Genomic DNA, 22,743 nt, shown 5'->3' with positions numbered 1-22,743 from the left:
GCCACCCAGGTGTTCCACCTCCAGGGCCTCTTTTATGACTCTCTGGTAGGACAATTCCACCCTATCCTTACCCATGCTGAGCCATTCCAGCTAAATATTACCCATCTCAGGACAGAGATAAGTTATCAGGAGATAACTTACTTTTAAAACAGACCATCTGAACAACAGTACCTAACCCAAGAAGGAGCTCTGATTCTGAAAATTCAGAGCCGAGGAGGCCAGGAAATTCAAAGTCATGATGAGCCAGATTAGTTCTGTGGGGACAGATCCTGAGCCTGCGTCCCCATCAGCCACTGGTTTCGGCAGCGGCCCCACAGAGGACAATCTGCATGTCACACAGCGGGACCAGGCTGCAGGCTGTTGTGGGAACGTGGGGCAACAGAACTCATTCTGAGAGGCCATGCCACCCTACAAGATGCCTCCCACCTTGACTCTCCCCAGTGTTCCCTTCCCAGAATCAGACCTAAATTCATGCCTAGATCGAACATATTTCATTTTGGTCACCATTGAGGCAGAGCTGAAGGAAAAACTGCAAGAAGCAGAACGAGCATTTAGCAGAGCTCGACACCGGGCCAGGGTGGCCGTGACGGAGTCTGAGCTTACGGACATCACACGGGGTGTGCGGTGGGCGTCCAGGCCATCTTCTCCAGATGCGAGGGAGCAGGTGGTTCAGCTGCTAACGAAACAAGTACAAGAGCCCCAAGTTGACATCCTGGCCTCTCGAAGCCCCCTCTAATGAGCCCCCTTTTCTGTTGCCTGATTATTTATTCTGAAACACGGTTCCCATCAGGACCTTTCCCCATGCACATAGCCACATGGTTTCCGGCTTATTAAATCACATGAAATTTCTTAAGCCCCTGATGCTATTGTTTGTGAACCTGCTTTGCTAAGGCTGGTTTTCCATGGCATTTCCCGTCCACACTGCTGCCCACGCCTTGTCCCACACCTTGGCTTTGACGTTCTCCTCACTTGAAGATGCTTTCCCCCGCCCCCCTCGATTTACCCAAATCCTACCAGCTTTCAAGGCTCCCCTTGCCCACAGCTCTGAACTGCTCAGCTCTGAACTCATCCAAGGAGGAAAGGGTGACCATCAGTGTGCATGTGAGCCTCTCAAAGCAGCAGAGCACAGTGGGCCCCAAAGGCAGCTAGGCAGGGATCCTCAGGAGAGGAATATTTATGAAGTAGAAGAGTGAGAACACAGAGCAGAGGCCACTCTGGCTGGGCACCTTATAACAAATCCTAGCACTCAGTGGGGTGACTTTGGAAGCAAAACAGGGAAGTTAGCACGTCCATTTGGAGGCAGGAATGACATCCTTGTCATGCAACCAAGCCTGTCAATCCTGTGACAGGAGAACCTGTAAGGAGAGGAGGAGAGGAATGAGTGAAGGAGGGTGGGCAGAGATGCCAGCCAGGATCTGGGAGCCACTTGGTGAGCATGGGGAATCCCAGAGAGGGAACTTCACCAGGTGGCCAGAAGGACTGCAGTTCAGGGTCCTTGAGGAGGACCCCCAAGGTGAGCAGAGATTTCAAGCCTGGGATTATAGCAATTTTGCTGATGGGTAGTCTGAGCCAAGGAGTTGTTTTTATTTCTGAGCTATATAACATTGATCAATGAAATGGAATCAGGGCCTGAGGCGGTGTCAGTTACCTTTAAGGACTCATCTTTGGCTGGTAATGAGATGAATAGATCATAGAGCCCCTAACATTTAAGGCCTGTTGGAATATTCATACCTATGCCAGAAAAAGTCAGTCCATGAGTTCTTGGGACCAGAAGGGTCACTTCCTACCCCTTTAGGGAGCACCTTTAGACTGAGCTTTTCTTCCCTCTTTAGGCTCTTTCTCTTTTTGGAGCTTCATTACAAACGTGCCTGATGGTTGACTCTGGAATAAGTGGTTATGTTTCATGCCCTGTTTTTTTTTTAAGATTTTATTTATTTATTCATGAGAGACACAGAGATAGAGGCAGAGACATAGGCAGAGGGAGAAGCAGGCTCCATGTGGGGAGCCCGATGTGGGACTTGATCCCAGGACCCCGGGATCACAACCTGAACCGAAGGCAGACACTCAACCACTGAACCACCCAGGTGTCCCTAATACCCTGTTTTTCTTTTTTCCTAACTGCCCTTCCTTGAGTCATTGTGATGTCATGGAAGGCAGGCAGGTAATTTCCTTATCTATGAAATGGGGACACTTAATACCCAGTGGCAGGTTATTAAGGATTATATGTGCGCGGTGCCTACCAAAGCTTAGTACATAGTAAGTGCTCAATGAAACACACACTGTATTATTTTTTAATGTTTTTGTTGCTCTCTGCTGCTCCTTCTGGCTCTGGCTCTCTTTTCTCTTTTTAGAAAGTGAACATTCAGGAATGCCTGGGTGGCTCGGTAGTTGACTACCTGCCTTCAGCCCAGGGTGTGATACTGGAGTCCAGGGATCAGGTCCCATGTCAGGCTTCCTGCATGGAGCCTGCTTCTCTCTCTGCCTATGTCTCTGCGTCTCTGTGTGTGTGTTTCTCGTGAATAAATAAATAAAATTAAAAAAAAAAAAAGAAAGTGAACATTCAGATGGGAAATTAGGACCTAAAATATATTTCCATCAACTAAGCTACTTTTGGCATAGTGCAGTGGAGGGGCAAATAATGGTGGGGGCAGGCAAAGATGGGAAAGACTTAACGGCCAGACATCACTGACAACACCATTTGCCTCTGCAGTACCACCTTTCTAACCCCCCAGGGGTGCAGTGGAAGCCATTGAGATGCCCCTTCCTCCTTTTTCCTTCTCTGAATATTTTTAAAAATCACTTCAGCACGAGATTAATCAATACTCTACTAGATTCTGGGGTGAAGGAAAGGGGAAGAAAATCTTTTGGGGGCACCTGGGTGGCTCAGTCAGTTAAGCATCTGCCTCCAGCTCAGCTCATGATCTCAGGAGCCCTGGGATGGAGCCCATTGGACTTCCTGCTCAGCAGGGAGTTTGCTTCTCCCTCTCCCTCTGCCTTACCCCCTGCTTGTGCCTGTGTACTCTCCCCTCTTTCTTTTTCATAAGTAAATAAAAATCTTTGTAAAAAGAAAGAAAATCTTTTCAGGGCAGATAAAGTACAGACAAATTCATTTCAGAATGACTCAACTTTTATCCATTTATTAGGTCCTTACCAGATTTAGAAGATAACGCTTCTCAGTTTGTAGTGTAGTCTATAGACCTCTGGCACCACAGCCTTCTGAGGGGACGTGCCTGGAAATATAAGGTGGATTCCCAACTTCATCCTGGTCCTACTAGATGAGAGTCTTTGGAGATGAGAAGCAGGCAGTTACATTTGGAATAAGTTCCCCATCAAAGTCTGAGAGGCACCACGACATAGGAAATATAAAGAAGTGTAGTTTATGCCTTAGGCAGCTTGCCATGCAGGTGGAAATGACCAAAAAGCAGGAAGGTAATATAATCACTGTGTGTTTTAGAAAGATTATTCTGGCAGCAGTGCACAGGATGGCCCTGCGAGGGGTGTTGGAAGCAGGAGGTCTATTCAGAGGTGTTGGCAGTAAGCCTAGCCGGAGATAAGGGCAGGGGTGCTGCAGAGGAGGGACAGATGCCACATGTCAGCCCTCGTCATAGATGTGAGTTTTTTTTATGGCAGGTGGTCACCAATTCCTTTTGGTTGCTGGAAAGCTGTAGATGACAAACATATAAAAATAGTCCAAAAAAACACCAATTCCATTTATGCTAGCAGAGGCCCCAAGCCCTGAAAAGATGATGGTCTGGCTTCTCTGGGTGTAATCCAAAATAAAACCACACTGAAGGTTCACATGGCTGCTGACATTTTAAAAACTTTCTAGATTCTCCAGTTGTAGCTTTCTGGATACATTCATTAGAGCTGTGCTTCTCTTCTCTTTTTGGTTTCTGCTTTGCTGGGCCCTAAGTATGGGCTTAGTCTTTCTATGAGGTTATCAGAACCAGCAAGGGAGGCAGGCTAGGAGGGAGCAAGTCAGGAAGTACTTTGGGAGGGGTGGGTGGTGGTGAGCTTTGAGGCCGATTTAACATGGAATGATGAACATGGGATAAAAGTAAGAATGAGGAAACTCATTGTGGGAGGTGAGATGACCTAGCTGAGAAACTGCAGCTTCTGGATAGAGCTGAACTGTTCTAGAATCTAGAAATTGAGCTGGGTGAAAAATGGGAGCATTCTTCCAGAGTGGGGACAGGCTGTCTCTGATCTTGAGTTCCACTGCTGTCAGCATGGGTGCACGGGCTCTGAGACCTCAGAAAACTGTGCCTCTGAACTCAGGGGAAAGGTCAGAAAAAGCCACAGGCTGAAATGAAACCAAATGAGCTACTGAAAATGCACACTTGGCCATCTTTAGACATTGATCTTAGGCCATGCAATGAGCCTGAGTTGGAGACCCAAATACACAGTATCTATAAGTATTTATCTATCTTACTAATATCTAAAGGGCCCTGCTAAGTTCTTTTTTTAAAAAAAAAAAAAGATTTTATTTATTTATGAGAGAGAGAGAGAGAGAGAGAGCGTGCAGGAGCACGGGGGGAGGGGCAGAGGGAGAAGCAGACTCCCCGCTGGGCAGGGGGTGCGCCCCTGGGCTCCATCCCAGGACCCCAGGATCATGACCTAAGCTGAAGGCAGACGCATAACCAACTGAGCCATCTAGGTGCCCCAGCCCTGTTACATTCTATAGTTAAAAAACAACAAAAATCTGCCTGGTTTTTTTCTGCCTATTTTATTTTTTAAAACTAGTATTTTCTAAAACATTTAATCATGGGATCCTTTAATCATCCAAGACAAAAGTTTCAAACTGACTGCCTGACTGAATCTGGCCCTGGTATGTTTTGTTTATTTAGTGGAGCATTTGCAAAAAAATTTAAACGGATTGCTGCCATTAAAAAATCAGGTGATTTCACCTAAAAATCCAGATTACCAACTTCTCTTGAAAAAAATCAGATCTGGTCATTTCAGGACCTCATCCCCATGTGGCCACCCACCTGCTGGAGCTGAGCGCTGATCATTTGGAGAAGGGACATGCCCTCTTCTGTTTGCCAGAGTCCCCAGGGCTCACCATCATCCCCTCACGCCCCTGAGCATCAGCTGCCATTTATCCTCACATCTGTGCTATTTTTTTCTTAGGAAAGAGCGCTAAGAAGCATATTTATACTGAAGCTCCCATTGAAGCTGTTCTTTTATCCAGCCTGCGTCACTCCTTTGTACGCACACCTGGCCCTGTTACACTAAGTTGGGAGCCCTGTTCTAACCTCTGTTATCATCACACAGCACCAGAGGAAGAGGAGGGCTACCAGGCTGCATTCGCAACCAGTCCCTCTGTGTATCGGTACAGAAAGGCCAGAACTACGAGAGGATAAAAAGTATGGCATCGAGAACATGGTCAATAATATCGGAATAACCTTGTATGGTGACAGATGGTGACCACACTTACCGTGATTAGCATTTCATAGTGTATATAATTGTCTATACTGTGTTGTACACCCTGAAACTAATATACAATGTGTCAACTATACTTCAATTAATTTTTTTAATTAAAAAAAATGCTAGAACTGGTGCATTAGAGACCCTTGGGCCAGGGAGTTTCCCAGATGGTCATTAAGTCATCTACCCCCCCACCTAGAATCTCAAGACAACCTCAGGAAAGTACAATTAAGATGAACAAAGCTGTAATCTTCCAAGATGTGTTATATGGCTACCAAACAAATAGGTGTTTAGAAAGAAGCATATTGTGAAAAGAGTCCCCCTGAGGTATTCTATGTGTGGAAAGATCTGAGTGGAAAAATCCGTCTCTTCGCAACCTGAGTAAAACCTCCTTCGCAGCCACCCCCCTCCTCTGGGCTGATTCTGTGCTCACTAAGCAACCTCCTGGTTATAAATGCCATTCTGGGAAATGGGTGTCTCAGAAGGCAGCTGTGAATATTCTGGTTACCGGACAGCCATGCTCATTCATTACTCATTTGCAGATTGGCCTTCCAGCATGCGTGCTTCTCGTGACCTGTGATTACAGAGGCCTGGATCCCGCAAGACCTGAGCTCCTGACCTTGCAAAGCTAAGGGCAGCATATTGACAAGGACCATCCTCGCCAATGGACGAATCACCTGCCAGCTGCCCACCTCTTCCCTGCTGCAGGGAGAGGGGCCTGTCTGGGGTGTAGAGTGGGGCAGCTGCCACCCCACACATGGGTCTGCAGTCAGGGGCCGGGGTGTCTAAGTGTCCAGGGGAGCAGGAAGTCTCTTGGTTGTTTGCTCCTGAGTTCTCACTGTCCCTGGAAGATATTCCTGGCCTCTGGCCCTGACGAGGGCCCTGTGCTATCCTCGACACAGAGAAGCATTCTGTAAATGTTTGTGGGAAGGGTTTCAAATGGAGACATTTCAGCAGAAGCCAGGTCACCCCTATGCCCCCATCAGCGATGTCTGAGGGGATCCTTGCTCTGCTTGGGAGGCTGTACTTCTTGATTTCAGATGTCCCTTCTGTCCCAGAATCTATAGCTCGGCTCCCTAGGCTGACTTTGGCAGAGGACAGAGCAAGAAGGAGCAAGAACAGTGCTGGCTTCAGCCAGGAGGCAGTGGAAGATGGTTCTGTGAAGGGAAAGGGCTCCCAGGAGGGTCTCTGTCAGCTTCCTGGTAACAAGAGCTGCTCTCCTAGGATCCCTGGATACCCAGGACAGGGAGAAAAGGCACACACTGATCAGCTCAGTTTTCATCTCAGGCAGCAGGTGCCAGGGTAGAGCAAGGCACAGAGGCTCACGGAGAGAGCCTGCACGGAGGAGAGAGGCAGGAGAGGCCCAACAGCCAGGGAGGACGCGCCTGGGGCCAGCTCAGCGCCTCATGCTAACAAATGTTGTGCATCCTTTACCTAAGGACACTTTTGTGGTGTAGCCTGATGTCCTGTCAACACTCCAGGTGGTGAGTGGCTGCAGAGAACACAGGAGACCCCGCCCCATGGCCTCTGTGCCCTGCCCTGCACCTGGCTTCCGAGGCCTCCGAGGCAATTTGTGTGGGTGACCTATTCCTTCCTACTGTGATGCCCGTGACCCTTACAGCCTAACGCACTGCTTTTGCGTTTTTCAGAAAGGATATCATGATAGTGCCACCTGGCTGTAACATTTTCGTGTTTCCATATTTACTTCTTTTTTATGCAAATCCCAGGCATCATGAAATAGGAGTCTTTTTTTTTAAATTTTTATTTATTTATTATAGTCACACACACAGAGAGAGAGAGAGAGAGAGAGAGAGAGAGGCAGAGACATAGGCAGAGGGAGAAGCAGACTCCATACACCGGGAGCCCGACGTGGGATTCGATCCCGGGTCTCCAGGATCGCGCCCTGGGCCAAAGGCAGGCGCCAAACCGCTGCGCCACCCAGGGATCCCCGAAATCGGAGTCTTTTAAAAACTCAGGACATTTTCTCACATAATGATACCATTGACTTTCTCACATAGCTGCAATACCATATTATACCTAACATGAGCAATAAGTCCTTTGTTTCATCTAATCCCCAGTCCATATTCCGGTTTCCCCTATTATCCCACAAATGAGTTTGCCTGGTTGGTTTGTCGGCAGCAAAGCTTTCTAAACAGTGTTCCCAGCAGCCTTGGGTTTCTGCACAAATGTCTCAGAGACCAGCCCAGCAAAGGTAAGGCTGAGGGGACAGGCCCAGGCCCCCTCCTCTGTTTCAGCCAGGGCAGGTTTTATTATTAGGAACAAAAGGGGTTTTCTGTTAAGAAAAAAAAAGGTTTGAAAACTGTTTCCATAAGGACATGCTTTCATACTTTCAAAGAGAATACCTCCTGCTATAATTGCCTTAAATCAAAGGGATAACTTTGGATACTCCAGCAGTGGGGTGGTGGGAACCCAGGGGTGAGACACAGAGATTTGACAGAGTCCAACAGCTAGAGAAGGGGAGATTTTATTCCCACTGGACATGAGCCTAGACTCACAAGGTCGACTTTTCCAGAATTTGGAATACATTGCATCCACTTGGTAGTTCCTCCTCCAGGTACTAACTCATAGAATATTTTCACTCTTTCCTATCTAGTGCCTAGATCCTGCTCTGTGAACCCCACCTCATTCTTGCTTATTCATAGGGCAGATTGGCACATTTTCAGCCAATGAATTTTTTTTAAGATTTTATTCATTTATTCATGACAGACACACAGAGAGGCAGAGACACAGGCAGAGGGAGAAGCAGGCTCCCTGCGGAGAGCCCGATGTAGAACTCAACCCCAGGACCCCAGGATCATGTCCGGAGTTGAAGGTGGATGCTCAACTGCTGAGCCACCCAGGCATCCTGAGGCAATGAATTTTGAAACCTCCCTGCTCAGTTTATACTTCTGACTAATTTTCTAAGTCTACATTACAGGACCTGACCTCGGAGGAATGGTCTCCCACGCTTTTAATCATTACAGTTTGGCATTACCAAAACAAAATTAACACAGAGTAGCAGTAACACAGACCTGTTGGTAGCAAAGCAAGAGCTCTTCTTATCACAGATGCAGCACATGAGTGAGCAGCTGCTGCTTTGTTATACTAGCCTGGGGAACACAAGCCCTGGTAATGAGAGGAGGGAGAAATTCTAGCAAATTCTGACCTTTTCAGGGAACCTTACTAATCGTAGCTATCAATAACAGCTCGAGACGTTTCTCCTCCTCCAGCACATGTGCCCAGATTAACCTGTCAAGATTTGCTTTTGAGTTCTTGAGGTTATATTTCAAATGATGATATTTGCCCATCTTGTTCAACTGCAGAATGGTAAGTTCCATACAGATAGTGACAGTATCCATTTTGTATATACTCACATATATCAGTGAACATGTGTTTATCCACTAATATGTGGATTACACGCAAATAAACCTAGCTTGGGTAGAGAAAACTTTGGGACATCTGAAAGGAATCATCCTTTCCCATCACCAATATTTTTGTAATTTTTCAGTTAAAGGCATATTCAATTCTAGCTTGCCTTTGAATCTGACTAATATTTATGACCATCTACTAAATACCTAGTTCCCGGGGTGGGAGGGCTGTGTGGTACAGTCAGTTAAGCGTCAGACTCTTGGTTTTGGTTCAGGTCATGATCTCAGGGTTGTGAGATCGAGCCCAGCAGCAGGCTCAGGGCTCAGCGCAGAGTCTACTTGAGTTTTTCTGTCCATCTCCCTCAGGCTCTCTCTCTCAAATAAATAAATAAAATCTTTAAAAAAAATACCTAGTTTCCTTTAGGTTTTTTTTTTTTTTTTAGATTTTATTTATTTATTTGACAGAGAGAGAGAGAGAAAGCAATCACAAGCAGGGTAGTGGCAGGCAGAGGGAGAGGGAGAAGCAGACTCCCTGCTGAGCAGGGAGCCCAATGTGGTGCTCCATCCCAGAACCCTGGGATCATGACCTGAGCCAAGGCAGACATTTACTGACTGAGCCACCCAGGCGCCCACCTAGTTCCCTCTGAATATAAGAGATGCATAAACCATCCTTCCCTAGGATGTTTGCGATTTAGTTGGTGACACAAAGCTGCCCACAAGAAAGTCGAAGCCACGTAGGACAGGATACACTCTCCCTTCCTGCCTATTCAAACATGGCCCTGCTTTCAATGTCAAAATCAAACCTTCCTGTCACACAAAGCATTCCTATACTCAATCAGCCTCTACTGAGGACCTATGAGTTCCAAGTATGGTATTGAAACCAGAGGTAGAACGGTGAAGGAAATAGTTGTGCTTCCTATTCCAGTACTTAAACTGATCTTGGAAAAGTTATTTAATTACATATGTAATCATGCTCAATACTATCAAAATCATATGCTCCTACAAGGTGGTGACCATATCTTACATTCTTTGGTCATCCCCTCACTAGCTAGACTTTAGTCATAGAACTTATTAAATACAGTTTGAAAGGCTGGGTTGTATAGAATTTTCAGGAGACATAAAAAGCTATATATTGAAAGTAAAATCTTAACACAGAGAAATTCCAAAATGCTGAGAACTCCTGCCCACCCTTCAAAACACAGCTCAAAAGTCATCTACTCCATGATACCTTCCCACACTTACTGAGGCAGATTTAGTTCCTGTCTTCTCTCTGAGTCCATACTCCTTGGTGAAGACTCTATGGATAAAATTTAGCAGAGTAACTATAATTATTAGTTTACCAAGTTTCCCCTGAGACAAGCATAGTTTGGGGGAATAAGAATGGGATCCCATGCCCTGCCCAGGAAGATAGTTCCTCCCTGTTTCTTAGATGGAGGGTATATAGAGGATACACATGTCTGCAGGCCTTTTCCTGACAGGATAACAGATGTACAAATACACATTTGCAAAATTGCCACTCCATGTAAATACATAACAGTCCTCCCTAGCCTCTTTCCTGAAAATATAAAGAAAAAGCGTTCTAAGGGGAAGGGAGGTGAGAGGTAGTGGTCAAGGACAGCAGCTTTCAGCTATGCAAGATGACTAAGTCCTAGAGATCTACTGTACAGCATAGAGACTATAGTTAGTAATACTGTGTTGTGTATTTCAACTTTAACCAAGAGGGTAAGTCTTAGTGAAGTGTTCTCATCACAAAAATATATAGTAGTAATAATAAAAAATAGGGTGGGAGGAAACTTTTGGAGAAGATGGATATGTTTATGGTATAGAGTGTGTTGATGGTTTCATGGGTGGATACTTATCTCCAAACTCCTTGAGCAGAATACACTAAATCTGCACAACTTTTTGGATGTTGGTCATATCTCAATGAAGTAGTGGAACAACAACAACAAAAAAAGAATAGAGTTCTAGGCCTTTGAAAGAGAGAAAAAGAGAAAGAGATGATCTAATCAGAAGGCTGTAGATTTTGAGGTTGAGTGAAGTAAGGACACTTGGGAGAGTGCTCACTCAGCATTTCTGAAACAAAGAAGGTAGTCGTAGTAGATAATATTGGCCATCAGAAGGGGGTGACATCTCAAAATTTTACCTGAGAAGGTGGGCATCTGAGGGGAAGAAATCTGGTAGCCACAGACATTATTTTAGCGGACAGGCTCCCAGGGAATGGGAGGTGATGGCCTGGGGCTGAGGGTAGCAGGTATCTATTTCAGGAGGTAGAGTCAGAGACAAGACAGTGCCCAGAAGGAGCAGGAGGAACAAAGCAGGACTCTGATTCCAGGAACTTCATTACCAGAAGAAAAAACAACAACAACAACAAAAAAAATAAAAACAAAAGCAAAAACCCAGGCAGCAACTCAACTTTCAGGGACAAGGAGAGGACCGAGGCATTGTGACTGGTGAGGAGGGCACTATATTACAGTGGCTTTAGAGCTGAACCTCTGGAGCCAGAGACACAAGGCCGGATTGATCCCGCTCTTTTCTCTCAGTGGTCCCAGCTCAGGGGCTGTGGTTTGGGGTCTGGGGGACAGAGGCTGGGGGAGGAGTGGTAGAGAATTAGCTCACCATTTTTCCCCTGGACCAGAAACCACCTCCAAATGATGCTGGCTGTGACCCCCAGAAAGCTAAAACTCACTCTTGAAGCCAAACTTTGAGTTAAAAGGAAGCTTGAGAATCTTTCTTTCACTTCCTTGGGCATTTTGGTTTTAAACTCATTTATAAATGTTGGTTTGAGAGGAAGCCTGGAGTAGATTGAAGATCCAGGTTTGTGATTTTAACTTGAAGCCAAATTTCTAGGCTTTCTTGTAGCATACCCAGCTAACTGGAAAATTTGAAAGTAAATACACTTTGAAGAGAAAAAAAAGAAAGATGTAAGTTCCCGCTGCTCTCAGAGGAGGGCTTTGCAACCTGTGAATGATGTCATCGTTTTGTTGCCTGTGAGAGAACTGGATGGAAAGTCCTGTTTTCACTTTCTTCCAAAGCATTTATGTGTCTAGGAGGGTGGTGGTGGGTCTCTAGGAATTATTTCTTTACTGCCCTGGTGCCCTCCTTTGGAAAACAAAGACACATTATCCAAGTAGAGCACTCAGTGAGATGGCTCTGGGCACAGCCCTGCGGTGTTTGCTTTCTGTGGACATCTGGAGTGGGAGCCATAGTGACTAGGCATATCTGATAGCCGTACATCTATCCCCCATGACTTAAGGGAGCCATCACATGGATACTGGATCAAATGCACATTTTAAAGCCTGCTAATGCTCTCATCACAATGTATCCAACTTGTCTGGTGGATCTGGTATTTGAGTTGAAGATGGGGGTGGGTGGCCACCTGCCCTATTGTTGGGACTAAGGGATTACCTGGAATGTGTGACTAAAAGCAGGACAGTACCCCACACAATGGGATGGTGGCCACCCCACTAGAAAGCATCCCAATTTCCCACTGTTGATGCCAACAAGAGAAGACCAGATGGGAAGAGGACAGTATAACTCCTTAACTCAGTGGCTGTCAAACATTAGCCTGAATTGAAACCACCTGGAGGGCCCATTAAAGTGGATTTCTGGGTCCCATTGCCAAAGCTTCCGATTCAGTGGGTCTGGGTAAGACCCAAGAACTTGCATTTCCAACAAGTTCCCAGATGCTGCTGCTGCTATGTTTAAGAACCTCTGCTCTAATACACTGGGTTCTTGGCTGCCCATTGAAATCATCTGAGGATTATATATATATTATATACATACATAGGTGCTGAGTCTCACCCCCAGACATTCTTACCCCTAGCTGTTCTGATGCAACTATCCACTATGGGGATTTTTAAACCTCCGCAGGTGATCCTAGAGTGCAAAAAAGTTTGAGACTGCTGTTCTCAAGCTCTGCTCCCCATGAGGCACTCTGACCTGAATTCATTTCCTGACATTTATTCCTTTGACATTTAATATGCATTTGTTGAGCAGCTACTACGTGTCATGCACTGTGCCAGAAGCTGGGATGGCTAAAATAGACATGATCCCTCCCTAAAGGAGCTTACTGTTTAAGGAAAAACAGTATAAACAAGTCAACAAAAAATGCTGCACAATGAAAATTTGTGACAAGAGCCCTGGAGAAGAAGAGCAGGAAGCAGGTGGAAGAGAAGATGAGGGACTTCAGGGGTGGGGGGTGGGGGGGGTCATCTGGGATAGAGAAGTCTATGAGGATGTCGACTTAGGAACAGGCTATGACAAGTGTGGAGAGAAAAGCATCCCAGGGATGAGAAACAGCTTGTATGAAGGCCCTGGGCTGGGAAAGTGCTTGGCATATTCTCGCTGCTGTCAGATGGGAGCACTTCTGGAGACACAGCACCAGGGCGGAGCAGCTGGGCCGCATGCAGCAGGGTCTCCCAGGATTCTGAGCTAGGGTCAGAATCTAAGGCAACAGCCAGCCATGGGGAGAGAGTAACATTACTGTTTATGTTTTTGTATATTTTTAAAATATTTTAATGATAAATAAAATCTTAAAAAAAAAAAAAAAAGGTGCCTGGGTGGCTCAGTCGGTTAGGTGTCTGACTCTTGATTTTGACTCAGGTCATGGTCTCAGGGTCATGAGATTGAGCCCCAAGTCGGGCTCTACACTCCGGTGGGCATCTGCTTGGGATTCTCTCCCTCCCTCTCCCTCTGCCCCTCCTCCTGCTCATGCTCTCTCTCTGTCTCAAATAAATAAACAAATAAAACCTTAATAAAATAAAATATTTTGATGACTGTGGTGTGGAATGGAGGTTGGAAGCACCTGGCTCAGGTTTTTCACCGAAGACCCATGAGGGTGAGAGATTCGGGCACCTGAGAAGTCCGGAGAAGTGTCCGCAGCAGGCAGCCAGGGCTCCAGAAGGCCTGTGTGGGGGCCGCTGTGCGGGGCTGTAGCTCCACGGATGGGTGGCACTGGGATGGCCCATCACAGACTCGAGGTGGCTGGCCTTGCGTCTCCTTCGTGCCCTGCATGGGCTAACTCACCAGGTATTAGGTTACGTACAGCGGTTTAACACCTCCGCCTCTTTTCCGCGTGGACTTGGGCTGGAGGCTGTTCTAGCTAGGGGCCAGCTTTACAGTTCCCTGCTAGATGAGCTGGGGGTTCCAGGGCTGCCAGCCAAACAGGGAAGTCCAAAGCCAGGCCCCATGGCCCCGGGGACTCGTGAGTCCCAGGTGCACGGCCATCTGCAGCGGCCCTCGGCGTTGGGTGGGGGTTTGTAATCTATTGCCCAAATGGAGGGCTGCATGAAATGCTTCTGGCAGGTACACAGACATCTGAGGTGGGAGGGCAGCGTCGCAAACAAACTGTGGAAAAGCCTGTCCTAAGTAAGTAGGTGCCGAGACCCTCAGGGCAAGACAAGGGGACCATTTCTTGATGCATAGGTACACTCTTTGTCATTCAAAACTAATTGCAGAATCTATATGAGCTGAAAGTAATGGTTCTTCTTTTTTTTTTTTTTTTTTTTTTTTTTGGTTCTTCTTTTTTTTAAAAAAATATTTATTTATTCATGAGAGACAGAGAGAGAGAGGCAGATTCATAGGCAGAGGGAGGAGCAGGCTCCCCCCATGGGGAGCCTGATGCAGGACTTGATGTGGGACTCAATGTGGGATTCAATGTGGGACTCAATCCCAGGACCCTGGGATCATAACTTGAGCCAAAGGCAGATGCTCAACCGCTGAGCCACCCAGGTGTCCCTGAAAGTAATGCTTCTAAGGAGTAATTGAATATGCCTCAGGTAGTCTTCTGTAGTCAGAAACTCATACCCTGTTCTCAGCCTCATGCAAGGGAAAGAGAGAAGGGCAGGACATGCTTGACGGTTTTATAGTCAGGCGGACAGAGACTCAGAGGAGGCCTGCAGAGCAAAAGCTGGGATCAGGTGCCAGGGCTACTGTTCACCGACTGTCTTAGCCTAGTCCCCAGCACACTGCTTCCCCTGGGTATAGCTCTGTAAGGAAGGATTGGTGTCAGAAGGTGCAGCATGCAACACTTCATCTGGGGCCTGAGGGGGGCAGGACTGGGGTGAAATGTGTGAAGATGGGTCTCAAATGGGTACTCAGTAAACATTTACTGATGATGCTGGGCTAGGTGCTGGGAACAAGAGAGGCCCTATCCTGGGCAACGGAAAGAGATGGAGTAAGTGCTTGGGCACAGGGGCCATATTTTATCCATCTCTGTATTGTCAGTGCCTGTCACATAGCAGACACTTAACACACGGGATCGAAAGAAATGCTTTAAGGATTTAAAGAGTCCAGCAAAGCATCCCTGGCTATCAGTAAGCTCTCCATGCCTTTTTCTTAAGCACATTGGAGTGTTTCCTTGACAGGACTAGATCTCAGTCAGTTAAGGGTGACTTGACAGGACTAGATCTCAGTCAGTTAAGGGTCAGATTCTTGGTTTTGGCTCAGGTCATGATCTCATGCCCCATGTAGGCTCTGTGCTTAGCCAGGAGTCTGCTTGAAGACTCTCTCCCTCTGCTCCACCCTCTGTGCTCGCTCTCTCTCTCTCTCTTTCAAATAAATAAATCTTTTAAAAAATAGAATAGGTGAGATGATGAAGATTTAAGGAAAATAAAAGAGAGGTGAGGATAAAGGAAATAGAATGAGAAAAAAGAAAGAACTGTAGACACTCAGGATGGAGAAAAACTAGAGAAGAAATGTAATCAGAACACATTCCATCTCCTGGGTCAACAATATTTCAGGGTCATAAAAAACTAACAGTATGGCAGATGGCAGAGAGAAGCTGGGAATGCATAAATGTGTGAAAGACTCATCTACCACTGCTGGAAATAAATAATGTCTAAGTATGGAGGTTCCTCAAAAAATTAAAAATAGAATTACCATATGATCCAGTAATCACACTACTGAGTATTTACCAAAAGAAAACACTAATTCAGAAAGATGCATGCATCCCTATGTTAATTGCAGCATTATTTACAATAGCCAAACTGTGGAAGCAGTCCAAGTGTCCATTGACAGATGAATGGGTAAAAAATATGTGACATATGTATACAATAAAGTATTATTCAGCCATAAGAAAAAAAACGGGGGATCCCTGGGTGGCGCAGCGGTTTAGCGCCTGCCTTTGGCTCAGGGCGCGATCCTGGAGACCCGGGATCGAATCCCACGTCGGGCTCCCGGTGCATGGAGCCTGCTTCTCTCTCTGCCTGTGTCTCTGCCTCTCTCTCTCTCTCTCTCTCTCTGTGTGTGACTATCATAAATAAATAAAATTAAAAAAAAAAAAAAAAAAAAAAAAAAAAAAAGGAAACCCTGCCGTTTGCAACCATGCGGATGGAGCTAGAGCATACAATGCTAAGCAAAATAAGCCAGTCAGAGAAAGACACTCATGTGTGGAATTTAAGAAACAAAACAAATGAATAAAGGGGGAGAAAGAATAAGAAACAAACCAAAAACCACCCCCCCCCCAAAAAAAAAATCCCAGACGTAACTGTAGAGAACAAACAGATGTTTACCAGCGGGAAAATGGGTGAAATAAGTGATGGGGATGAAGAATACACTTATCTTGATGAGCGCTGAGAAATATATGGAATTGCTGAATCACTAGATTATACACTTGAAATACATGTAATACTCTATGTTAACACACTGGCATTAAAATTAAATTTGAAAATGGATATTTAAAGTTGAAAAATCCACACAAAGCATTAGAAGTTTATTTTTTAGATATATGAGGGACAAAGAATTCAAAGTGGTTGCCCTTTGGGAACAGGATAGGAGATCCTCTAAAGACTTCTTCCAGCCCCAGGTTAGTCTCCCGGCCCTAATACTCTCCTCTGCTCAGACCCAAGCAGCAACCTTATCCAGATCCGAGTCCCCCAGGCAACCAACCCCTGTTAACCAAAACAGAAGTAAGGCCAGAACTGTAAAATGGAGAAAAGGCAGGCCCTTGAATAGGAAGAGATCGTGAGGCACCCCAGGCAGCTGCAAGGCTGACTTCCTAAGCTGAGATCTGTTAAAATGATATTTGATTTTCTGGGTTGAATGGGAAACTTCAACCAAATAAAAAAATACCTTCCTTGGGCAACAGCTGAAATCATGGAGGAAGCCACAGGAGGTAGAAAGGGTCAGGGTGGGATCAAAGCTAATCTTCAGGTTGCTTCTTGCTCAAATGGCCCAGTTTGCCCCAGACTAATTGGGCCTCACACAGCTTGAACACAAAGGCAAGAGGCACTTCATAGACAGGAGCACAAAATAGAGGCAGAGAAGAGAATGCCAGGGCTGGAACCAGTCTCAGCGAGCATCTTCGCACAAAATGGAAGGTGGGAAAATTCGTTATGGTTGAACAATCCAAAGGACACAGAGGCAGATGGGGCAGACCTGTCAGCTGACTTTAGGCGTTCCGATTCCTGTGTAGTTCTCTTTTCCTTTCCACACCACTGCAGAGGGAGCAAGATAAGCAGAACAACAGTCTGGTGTAGTGAGCACCAGCTGGAAAGCTGGAGACTTGGGTTCCAGGTGCAGATCCAATGAAAGCCAATCGCTAAAACTTCAGAAAGTCACTCAACCGTAAGCCTGAATTTTCTCAGTCATAGACTAGATGAGATTTTATAAGGTTCTGGTTTCACCCCCAGAAGGCCAAATTCCTATCTTGGAGAGAGATATTTCATATTCATGTCATGCCTAGAAGATCTAATTCCATATCTAACAGGTCTCTACACAGAAAGGCCCAGATCCCACAACTAGAGAGCTAGATTCTATGCCCAAGAGGCAAGAATTCACATCAGGATACACTTTCCATGCCTAGAAAGTCAGACTTCATACTTGGAGGGCCAAGGTTTATGTCTACAAGGGCAGGTTTTGTGTGGAGGACCAGATCATATACTCGAAAAAGCAGAATTCACACCTAGGAAAGCTAAATCAATGCTTCAAAGTTCAGATTTCATAAACAGAGCTCAGGCTCCGTGCATGCAGAACCTACCTCTATAATCCTTATACCAGGTGCCGTGCCAGGAGTTCGAGGCTCCACACATTTTTCATGATCAGACATTGACTTCTACACAAAGAGTGCCAGATTCCAAGCTTGGAGATTCAAATTCTGCGTATAGAGTACCACGTTTCCTGTGAACAGGGCAAGATTTGATTTTCTTGAGAAGCAAATTTCTACTATTGAAATCCTATGATTCTTATCTAAAGTTACATAGCCCACATTTGTAAGGACATGTTCCACACTTGGAGATTCAGGTTCTATACATGGGGCACCAGTCTCCATGTTTGTAGGGTTATGTTCAGTACTTGCAGATTGAGATTCCATACATGAATCACCAGTTTCAGCTTTGGAGAATGGGTTCCATGTCTTCGACTTTTTAAGAGAATCAAAGTTTCAAATTTCTAAAAGTGCTCCTTCTCAAAATTCATCTGCCTTCCAGTGTGCCAGAAGTTAAGATGCCACACTGGCTTACCTTTTCTGCCTCCGATTCATAATCGCTACTTTCCATTTTGTTGAAACAGAATGAATGAATGAGTGACTAGTACCCTTCCTGTACTGAATTTGGAACACCGCACTGGGGTGAAATAAACTCCAGAGTGGTAATGCAGCAATTTAACATATTGCTGTTAGGGAAGCTTCCTTTATTCAACACACTGTCATCCTACACTAGGGCAGTGTGTCTTTTTCTGTCTTATCCATATTTCTGATGAAACAAGTGTAGAAACAAGATATTTTGGGATGTCTTGAATTCAGGTATATTATAGAATGAAGTGGCAGGAGGGATGACAAGTTTTGTTTAATGATCTTGCCTTTTCTATCCCCTGGTTATTGTTAAAGAATGCATTACTACTATGGGAGAGTTCTGTGAGAGCCAAGCAAAGAGGGTCAAACTACTAAATTTAGCAGAGCCTTTTCATCCAGGTGACAAACTCCTGGCAAGGCAATCCACCCCTTCCTCCCTCCCTTCCAAGGCAATCCACTTGCCCTCCTTTCCTTCCTTTCTTCCTTCCTCCTATCTTTTTATGCATCTTAGAATTAATAAATTAGAAGGTATTAAAAGTATGTCGGAGAGTAGCAGTATGCTACAAAATGTCACCTGCATTCACCCAATCTGAGTTGACTATTTTGCTTTATTTCCAAGAGGAGAAGATGAGAAGCCCCACGTTCACTTCCAACATGTCAACATTTGATATTCAAGTTGGGAAATGACCTTGAAAATAAGTAGAGGCGCTCTACATTTTCTTAAACACTCATTGAGACTTGTAGAAAAAGCACGTTCATTTATTTTGGCCAAAATATTACTGATATCATAGGGACACATAGGTGGCTCAGTCAGTTAAGCATCTGCCTTGGGCTCAGGTCATGATCCTGGAGCCCCGCATCAGGCTCCCTGCTCAATGAGGAAGCTGCTACTCCCTCTTCCTCTGTCCATGCTCTCTCTCTCTCTCTCTCTCTCTCTCTCTCTCTTTCTCTCTCTCTCTCTTGCTCATTCTCTCTCTCAAATAAATAAAATCTTAAAAAAAATAACCAATTGATATCATAGGCGTATATTCAGTTTTCACGTAGGTGCCATCTCCTGCTATTCCTTATCAACCACTGCTCTGTTGGGCCAGTTATTTGTATTATGTAAGAATTGGACTTAGATGAACTTAATGGAAATACATTGTGAAATCAACTGTAAATAATGCACTTAAAATAAGAATTAGTATATCTTTTGTAAGCACCACATTTACCAGTGGCTCAAAACCTTTTCCTTTTGATGTTTATTTCCGTGAGGTAGATTAAACTGCACTCTTAAAGGTAGAATGTTTACTTATGTAGAAAAAAAATGTTCCTAAAATGCACCTAGTACATAATGACCGGAGCACTTTAGAAAACCAGGTTCATTAAATTTATTTTGGAAGTACATAAATTAAAATGTTTAAAGACCATTATTTTAAAGGATGTTAGGTCGTTTGCATAATCTCAAGGAGAGAGAGACTGGAGTGTGGGCAGCCAGAACCAATCCTGTTGCCAGGCAGGGAGACTCTGTGAAACCCCTGCCGCTACTTGGTCTGGAAGCTGGATGCCTCTCTGTCACCTCTGCACTCTCTCCCAAGTGGGTCCTGCTCACAGTCCCGGTCCCATTGAAATTACCTGCAGGAGCACCACTGGGAGGAGCCTGTGCTACACGCCTGATCCCTAGCTTTAAGGGAAGCCAGGGAAATTTGGCTTCTATTTTTAAAAAACAGACTCACTGGATAGGAGAGTTCCCAAAGCATCTAGATGACTAAAAAGGATGATAAACGTTACTACGCAAAGTATGTAATAATGACATGATTTTAAATACAAATATTTTACTTTAATCAGCACATGATTGAGGACTGCATTATGTTCATTTTACTACAATACTTTATTGTCACAATTCCCTGCTTTTCCTCAGTTCACGAATGATGCATGCTTCTTAATTTACTTTAAATTAATCACATTAAATGGAATAATTAGTCGACAGATAAATCTTTTTAAAAAAGACATGTTTTATAGTGTTTGGTCTGGGGTTTGCATATTAAAATACACACTGAAATTCAAGGCTTGAAATTTTATTCTCCCATTCTGTACTTGAGAAATGTATTAATTTTTATAGAATTTTAAAAAATTAAGTAGACACTAGTCCCACTGTAAGTATGGAAAGCCCCTGGGACAACATAATAAACCTGGTAGGTTCACAAGTCCCTGGTTGGGAAACACTGCTTTCCTCTTCTTTGGGTGATACTTGAATCTCAACCTCCTGTTGCTTACCACATCAGCTTGTGACATAATCACAGCTGGAGTGGCGATAGCTAATACCAGACTCACCTGCTGCCGGAGATCCAGCTAACTAGTCACCCTTCCACTTCATCTTCGCTCTCTTGCTGTTGAAATCCTATTACATGCTTGAACTGATCAAGAAATGGATGACCAGGGCCACGTTGAGTGGCTGCCTTCCAATTCCCCCCCCAAAATTCTACAGGAAATGAATGACCCAAACCAAGGAACCAGAGGCCTCACCAGATCCAGAAATCCACAGTGGCTCTAGAGTGCCCCACCACCACCACCACAGCCTGGAACTGGAACCCTGCAGCCTATGCTGTAGGGGTGAGTGCAAGGGGTCTCAGGTGGACCTTATAAAAGCCTATCCCATTTGGTTTTTCATTTACTGGGAATGAAGACTCTTTACACCCACAACGTGCTATTTGCTGAAAAGTGCCTATAAATCGCACCCTGTAACCTTTTATTATATTTGTTCATTTAGAAACAAAACGGTTGAGACCTTATCTTTAGTTAATGCATATGGTATTCCGGTTGTAACCAGCGACCTTTTAGTTAACAGACAGTGACAGCAGCTTTTGCTTTCAACCAACTCATAAAATGGAGATGAGGAAACAGATTAAATGTTAAAACAGGGACCTAATCCCTTAGCAGCCCAGTCGGTGTGAGAACGGAGGACTTCACTATTGAGTAGACACCTCTTGGAGGTCGTGGAAGATACAAGTTGCCAAGGATCCCACTTTGTCTACTGCTCTCCTTGAGAGGCCCCAGCCCAGAGTAGCCAGAGCCTGTGGTTGTGTAGATGGTGCCTGGAGAAGTGTGGCCTTATCTTGCCATTCAGAGCCCACGGCAGGGGGACATAGGCAGAGGGAGAAGGAGACTCCCTATGGGGAGCCCAATGCGGGACTCCATCCCAGGAACCTCAGATCTAGACCGAAGGCAGATGCTCAACCACTGAGCCACCCAGGTGTCCCTGTCCTGCCACTCTTTAAGAGAAATGTATTGTTGCTGTATTATGCTGATTATAGTCTTACTAAATTATTGTCCTATTGTGCACTGGTAATGGGTGGACACTTATTAAAAAGAAAACCACAGGCTACCTGGGGTGCCTGGCTGACTCACTTGGTAGAGCATGTGACTCTTGATCTCCAGGTCGTGAGTTCAAGTTCCACTGTGCTGGGTGTGGAAATTACTAAAATAAATAAATAAACTTAAAAGGAAAACAAAAAAACACAGGCCCAAAATGGTGCTCCTTAAGCCACATTACAACCCTTGTCCCCCTGAAATGTAGTCTTAACCAGGTTAGTCAGGAATTTTCTTTTTTTTTTTTTTTTTAATTTTTATTTATTTACGATAGTCAGAGAGAGAGAGAGAGAGAGAGAGGCAGAGATACAGGCAGAGGGAGAAGCAGGCTCCATGCACCGGGAGCCCGACGTGGGATTCGATCCCGAGTCTCCAGGATTGCGCCCTGAGCCAAAGGCAGGCGCTAAACCGCTGCGCCACCCAGGGATCCCTAGTCAGGAATTTTCTGATCAGTATGAACAGGTCCTGCATGATCTGGCTTCCACCTACCTTTCAGATTTCATCTTCTGCAGCTCCAACCATGACACAGCAATCGCTTACTCTCTCCTGGTGAGCTTCTTGAGCCTCATCTGAGGCATACTATTGCTCCTCCTTAGGACAAACTCATACTTGTCCTTCAAGTTATAGTTTATGTTGCTTCTTCAGGGCAAATATCCCTAAGAACATCTCAGTTTTCATTTCCTGCCCTTCCTCAGGGGATCCCATCGTCCAAAGCCTCTCTCTTTGTGGCACTGATCACTCTTGGCTATGGATGTCCATTTGACCACCTGCCTCACCCACTGGACTAGGAGCTTCTAGAGGCAGAACTAGTGTTTTTTGTCTATTTATCCTTCTCAAGCCTCAGCCAGCACCTGGGATGCGCAATTGGAACCCAGTTATTATTTGTTGGCTGGCCGATTGAATGAATGATGTATGAGATTTCTAAATCGAGCCTGGGCCCAACTGGGATCAAAGGGGAAAGTCCAGGTGAGTTGCATTGCATTCCCCTGTGGCCTGGGGAGACAGGGTTCCCAACCTGACTGGCCAGAGTGCAGGCAGGCCTCTCATACAGTACAGTCGGTAAAAAATGGAGTGGGTACTTGCCCTAGGCCT

The 22,743-nt window shown here is 45.3% G+C and overlaps 1 long non-coding RNA gene across 1 annotated transcript; it reads right to left on the bottom strand.

Moving 5' to 3' along the window:
• Nucleotides 1-22,386, bottom strand: LOC121472253. The gene is made up of 4 exons (XR_005982831.1): nucleotides 22,141-22,386; nucleotides 17,773-17,912; nucleotides 3,152-3,230; nucleotides 1-676 (listed from the first exon to the last, which is right to left on the bottom strand). It is a non-coding gene; the product is annotated as an uncharacterized LOC121472253 (long non-coding RNA).
• Between the last annotated feature and the right edge of the window lie 357 nt (nucleotides 22,387-22,743).

This window comes from Vulpes lagopus, chromosome 11, assembly GCF_018345385.1.
Source record: "Vulpes lagopus strain Blue_001 chromosome 11, ASM1834538v1, whole genome shotgun sequence".
In the NCBI taxonomy this organism is placed as follows: domain Eukaryota; kingdom Metazoa; phylum Chordata; class Mammalia; order Carnivora; family Canidae; genus Vulpes; species Vulpes lagopus.
Note: the sequence above shows the minus strand (reverse complement) of the source record. Positions and strands in the feature narration are given on the sequence as shown.